General features: G+C 42.1%; 1 protein-coding gene across 2 annotated transcripts in view; it reads left to right on the forward strand.

Annotated features, from left to right (window-relative positions):
* Positions 1–6,186, forward strand: part of SLC10A7 (solute carrier family 10 member 7) — a 222,689-nt gene that overhangs the window by 128,841 nt on the left and 87,662 nt on the right. The gene's annotated exons all lie outside the window — the stretch shown is intronic.

Raw genomic sequence — 6,186 nt, forward strand, 5'->3', positions numbered from 1 at the left:
CAAGAATATATTTGTTACATTTGAAAATAGCTTAGAAAAAATATTTGCCCTATTTTATTTCACCTTAACCAAAGGAAAATAGTTTATTTTAAGGGATATGTGTATATAATGTGTTCTACAAACATGTATTAAAAATCAAAGCAGATACAAATCCCCATAGCAAACCTCTCCTGCTCTGCAAAGTTCCTGACATGGACAGAGGTGTCAGCAGAGAGCACTGTGGTCAGACAGAAAAGAAATCCAAAAAGAAAATAAATTCCTGTGAAGCATTCAACAGCTGATAAGTACTGGAAAGATTAAGATTTTTTTTTTTTTTAAAAGAAGTCATTTACAAATATGTTTAACTTTCTGGGAATTTTTTTTTTCCACTGGAGTACCCCTTTAAGTACTTTACTTGCCTTACATATGTGGGGTAGATTAACCCCCTTTTTGTGTTTTTATGATCCCCCATAACAAGCCACTGATGACATGTGCAGTCCACCTTTACGTGCCGCTGCCACGGTGATCAGCTGTTGTCTCCAGCCGAACAGGATCCTGGGAAAGGCTGGACAGTCATCCAGACACTGGAGGAATGCTGAACCTGGGTGGACCATCAAATCACAAAAAAGTGGTTGATCCACCCCACACATGGAAGGCAAGTAAAGCACTTAAGACCTAACTTGGCATCACAGGCTCGATAGTGAAAAGATAATAAAACCTGGATAACCCCTTTAAGAAGGGAGCAAGTATAACTAAAGTCTAAAATAAAAAATGTATATATTTTAATGTACTATTTTCAAGTTTATTTTCCTTTAAAATGATATGATGTAGTTTTTCTTTAAATGCTTTAGAACTGTAATCTATTTTCCAATTGGCTTTATGGCATGTAAAGCAAAACCCTGAACCGTACTTGCATACAGTATATCAGGCTATGGAAATGAATGCATTTGACCTATGCACCAGCTCTTTTATGACCTTGTGGTGTTTGTGTATAGACTGTAATAGACATGCACTCTTATTTTTGAGCCATGGTATAATGTCAGCAACCATTAAGTAGGATTTCCAGGATCTCTTATGCAAAAAAATCTACTCAAAATAGTAATGTGTAATGCGAGGTTCACATCTGTGTCAGAGGCCTCAGTTGTAGATTCGGTTCAGTAGTGACAAATGGAGCCAGCCGATCCACTGTATGACGGAGACCTCAACAGAGTCCAACAGACCCCATTGATTTCAATAAGGTCCGTTGGGTTTCTAGTTGGTGTCCATCATTAAATTGGATTTTAACCAGACAACAATTTACTTCAGGCTATATTTTTTGTCTGGTTATTTAAAAGGCCCCACATTGAGCCTCCAACTATGATGTGAACATAGCCTTAGAAATTTTGGGGGAGATTTATCAAAACCTGTCCAGTGGAAAAGTTGCTGAGTTGTCCATAGCAACCAATCAGATCACTTCTTTCATTTTTCAGAGGCCTTTTCAAAAATGAAAGTAGCAAGCTGATTGGTTGCTATGGGCAACTCAGCAACTTTTCCTCCAGACAGGTTCTGATTAATCTCCCTGATTGAGTACAGAAAACACAAAATTGTATGTGCTTAGCAGTGGGTCACTTTTCTAAACTCATTATTGCAGTAGGTCATTGTTTTCTAAACAATGTGTCTCCAGCTGTTGCAAAACTATGACTCCCAGCATGCCCATGCAGCCATTAGCATTTTGTTCATTTACAATACCATATATAAATTTACCTTGAGCCCTTCCTGCATTTTTTGCAATGCCTTGATGTGCCGACTGCAGTTTATTGCCGGACACCTGCCACAACTTTTTCACGGAATTTTTACACAAAAATGCAGAATGTATCCACCAAAATTTATCGCTAACATTGAGTACTATATGTCATGAAAAAACTTTGCTCAGAATCAAAGTTACCACAACATAAAGTGGGACAGGTCAGACTTGAAAAATGTCCCAGTCCTGAAGGGCTTAAAGAGGTACTCCGTCGCTTAGACATCTTATCCCCTATCCAAAGGATAGGGGATAAGATGCCTGATCGCGGGGGTCCCGCCGCTGGGGACCCCCGTGATCTTGCATGCAGCACCCCAGTTAAAATCAGTCCCCGGAGCATGTTTGCTCCGGGTCTGATTACTGATAATTCCGGTCCCCGCCGCTAGCCGGTCTGCCTGCTGAAATCATTCAGCAGGCATCCCGGCACATCGCTGAGGGGGGGTCCTGAGACCCCCATCCCCCCCCCATGTCGGCGATCGCAGGAAATCGCATGTGAAGTCAGACATGCGATTTTCTGCTATTCCGGGCTGATCGGGTCTCTGGTGACCCGATCGCCCAGAAAATAGGGATGATCAGAGCGGTCAGTGACAGCCCCAATCATCCTGAGGGAGAAGAGCGAGGTCGCAGTGGTGCGATCTCCTCCTATCCCCTGCCATTAATCAGAAATTAATTCTGACCAATGGCAGCGCACGACAGGGGGTTGCCATGGAAACCCCCCGCTCTGCCCACCCCTGGATGTCGGGCAGAACGGGGGGGAGAAGATGGCGGCCGATACCTGAGGACAAGATGCCGTGGGGACCGCCGATCATCGGTGGAGACTGCGGAGATCAGCAGCGCAGGTAGGGAGGCGATGGGGGGGGGGGGAAGAAAGGTGTCAGTAAAGCGATATTTACTGCTGCCCTTCTAGTGGTTGCCAAACTGGAACTCCCAGCATGCCCAGACAGCCAAAGGCTGTCTGGGCATGCTGGGAGTTGTAGTTTTGCAACATCTGGAGGGTCACAGTTTGGAGACCACTATTACAGTGGTGCCCAAACGGTAGCCCTCCAAATGTTGCCAAACTACAACTCTCAGCATGCCAAGACTGCCCAGGCATGTTGGGAGTTGTAGTTCTGTAACATCTGTCACTTCAGATTTTGCAATTTTCATGAAAATTTTGAAAATTGCTGCTATAGCCCTCAAATTTTTTCAATAAGTAAAAATATGTCCATTTTATGATGCCAACATAAAGTAGACATATTGTATTTGTGAATCAATATAAAAAAATTTTGGAATATCAATTTTCCTTACAAGCAGAGAGTTTCAAAGTTAGAAAAATGCTAAATTTTCATGAAATTTTGGGATTTTTCACCAAGAAAGGATGCAAGTAACGACGAAAATTTACTACTAAAATAAAGTAGAATATGTCACGAAAAAACTATCTCAGAATCAGAATAATCGGTAAAAGCATCTCAGAGTTATTAATACATAAAGTGACGGTGGTCAGAATTGCAAAAAAGGCTCAGTCCTTAAAGGGGTACTCCGCCCCTAGACATCTTATCCCCTATTCAACGGATAGGGGAAAAGATGTTAGATCGCCGGGGGTCCCGCTGCTGGGGACCACTGGGATCGCCGCTGCGGCACCCCGCTATCATTACTGCACAGAGCGAGTTCGCTCTGTGCGTAATGACGGGTGATACAGGGGATGGAGCAGTGTGATGTCATGGCTCCGCCCCTTGTGACATTGCGGCCCGCCCCCTTAATGCAAGTCTATGGCAGGGGCATGACGACCGCCACGCCCCCTCCCATAGACTCGTATTGAGGAGGCGAACAGTGATGTCACGAGGGGCGGAGCCATGACGTAACGATGCTGCGGCCCCTGTATTGCCCGTCATTACGAGCAGAGCGAACTCGCTCTGTGCAGTAATGACAGCGGGGTGCCAGCTAAGATGTCTAGGGGTGGAGTACCCCTTTAATCAACAAAATAGAAGGAAATGAATTTGGTGTTAGTCCAAGATTATTACAATTTTTAGGTAAATTCTATGCATTACACCACCTCAGTCTACTGCTGGAGGTCCTTGTTTTTAGGATGACTTACTAAAAGCATGCTTGAGTTAACTGAAGGTACAAGTCTGACTACCTCCTCTGTAATCGGCTTGCCAGCCTGCTGTACATTACATATGAAGGTGATCATTTTATTTATTTGCCGGGTAAACACCAGCATCACATTTGATTGGAGAATGTGTAAATCACCTATAAGTAGAGCATTAGCTGTTAAGTGCGTAGATTTTTTCTTTTTGTTAGGCTCATGCTAATGTTTTCTTTATTTTGGCAGTGATTATAATGTATTACTTGTTTAATAATGCAAAAAAAAGTAAGTGTGGGGCGGGTGAGAGGGATATCAGAGCACTATTGTTAGAAATTAAAAGTGACACGCTCTTGATAGTCTGAAGTGATAAGCGCGGCTGGTGAACTAAGAGAGCAAAGTTATGTTGCTCTTTCATTGGTGGAACATCTCTTACCATTAGGCCTTCAGACTCTCATTCAGCTGTCAGTACACGGGCATATTCCAGAGCCAGCTTCTCCCATGCTGTGCAGTGCCTGCAGCTTGCCTGGAGCTTAACTTTGACTAAAAGTGTTGATTTCATTTCTCTCAGCCTTGTTCCCATTTAGCGTTAAAAACCTGCTTCAGAGCCTAGCCTTTTATTCTGCAAAGCACACAAGCGTGTCATCTCTCGCTGCACACTTCTGATGTGAAGTTAAGGAGCTCAAAATATATGCTAGTCATCGTCATGAATAATTGATCAGAGGGAAAGCCTGGCAGTGTTAATTGTGAAGGTGCTGCTGAGCAAATGCCAAAACAGAAGCTCCCCTCAATGCTTCCGAAAAAAGCCTGTAAAGTCTTTAGTAGTAAGCAACAGGGTCAACGCGCCGAGGTGGAATTTAAAAGGGCCACTTGAATATAATGGGTTTTGACTTGGACTTGTCATGTGCCTCAATGCATCATTGATTGAACGCTCGTATGTTAAATCAGCTGTGTGGTCTGCTGTTTGTCCGCCACAGACACTCCATGCACAGATTTTTATTTGTTTTTTTTTATTTCTTTGCTATTTGTTTCTAGACAAATATATATTTGTTTGTAAAGTACAAATCCTCGATCAGAAGCAGCTAAACTCTGAACAGGCGTTACAGCTTTATAGAAATATGACTGAAATAAAAATTTATACAATGCTTTTCTTCTATGTACAATTCAGTCTGAACAAGCTGATCTCAGAATGCGAAGGCTTTATTAAAGGGGCAATCTACCATAAGGTGACTACTTACCTGCCCTGCCAGACAGTAATATACATGCTAAGGAAGGATCTGTGTTTGTCTTGGGGATAAATGACTGTTTTGTGAGTCCACCATAATGCTGATTTCTTTTTGTGAAATGGCTATTTCCCTCCATCCAACTACAAGTCCCAGGATCCCTTTTTTGTTAGTGTGAGTTCACTTTTCTCCCTCCAACACATCAGTCACCCCTCCCTTTGTAGCACGCCTGAGCCAAAATTCCCTGCAGCCCTTTGAAGAATGATTTCCTTCCCATCCAGTGGTCGCTCCACCCGTTAAAGCAGACATGCTCTCTTTCAACAATTGACTAGTGATGTAATGTCTTGGGCCGCATTGCAGCCTGGGAAAAGGAGTTGACACTTGTTTGTTTTTAACCACATCAAAAATAAAAAAAAAATCTGTGCAAAGATCACATAAGAATTGCGAGACATTATGGGGGAGATTTATCAAAACCAGTATAGAGGAAAAGTTTACCAGTTGCAACCAATCACATTGCTTCTTTAATTTGAGAAGCCCTTTTAATTTCTGCTGTAGAATTTCCGCTGTAATATTCAGCAGCTAATAAGTACAGGAAGGATTAAGATGTTTTAATAGAAGTAATTTACAAATCTGTTTAACTTTCTGGCACAAGTTGATTTAAAAAAAAAAAAATATAAAAAAAAAAAAAAGAGTACCACTTTAAACTCTTAACAATCTGAAATATAAAAATACTCGAATATAATATTTGTTCTGGAATCCTTATAACTATTTTGATTAATAAGTAATTTGTAAGCATGCAGCGTGTCCAGCTGCTTACTTTGGCCGAGTTGCCAGCTGCAGGTTGCGGACTTCCTTCTCTATACTGTTTCAAGTGGTGACTGTTTATAGTGTACCCAATAGGGGCCGCGAGCATGCATGTACTGTTACTTTAAGAGTTTGTGCACGTCCTTGATTTCATTTATCCTTTAATCCCTGCCAGCCACCTCCTATATTACTGCTTCACCCATTCCCTGACGCCTGAGCAACATCGTAATTTACTACAGGGAAGGTGTTCGTCTGCTTTGTTCCTGACCTTAAAGGGGTACTCCCGTGGAAAACCTTTTTTTTTTTTTTTTTTTTTTTTTTTTTTTAAATCAACTGGT

The sequence above is a fragment of the Hyla sarda genome, chromosome 1 (genome assembly GCF_029499605.1).
Source record: "Hyla sarda isolate aHylSar1 chromosome 1, aHylSar1.hap1, whole genome shotgun sequence".
Classification (NCBI taxonomy): Eukaryota; Metazoa; Chordata; class Amphibia; order Anura; family Hylidae; genus Hyla; species Hyla sarda.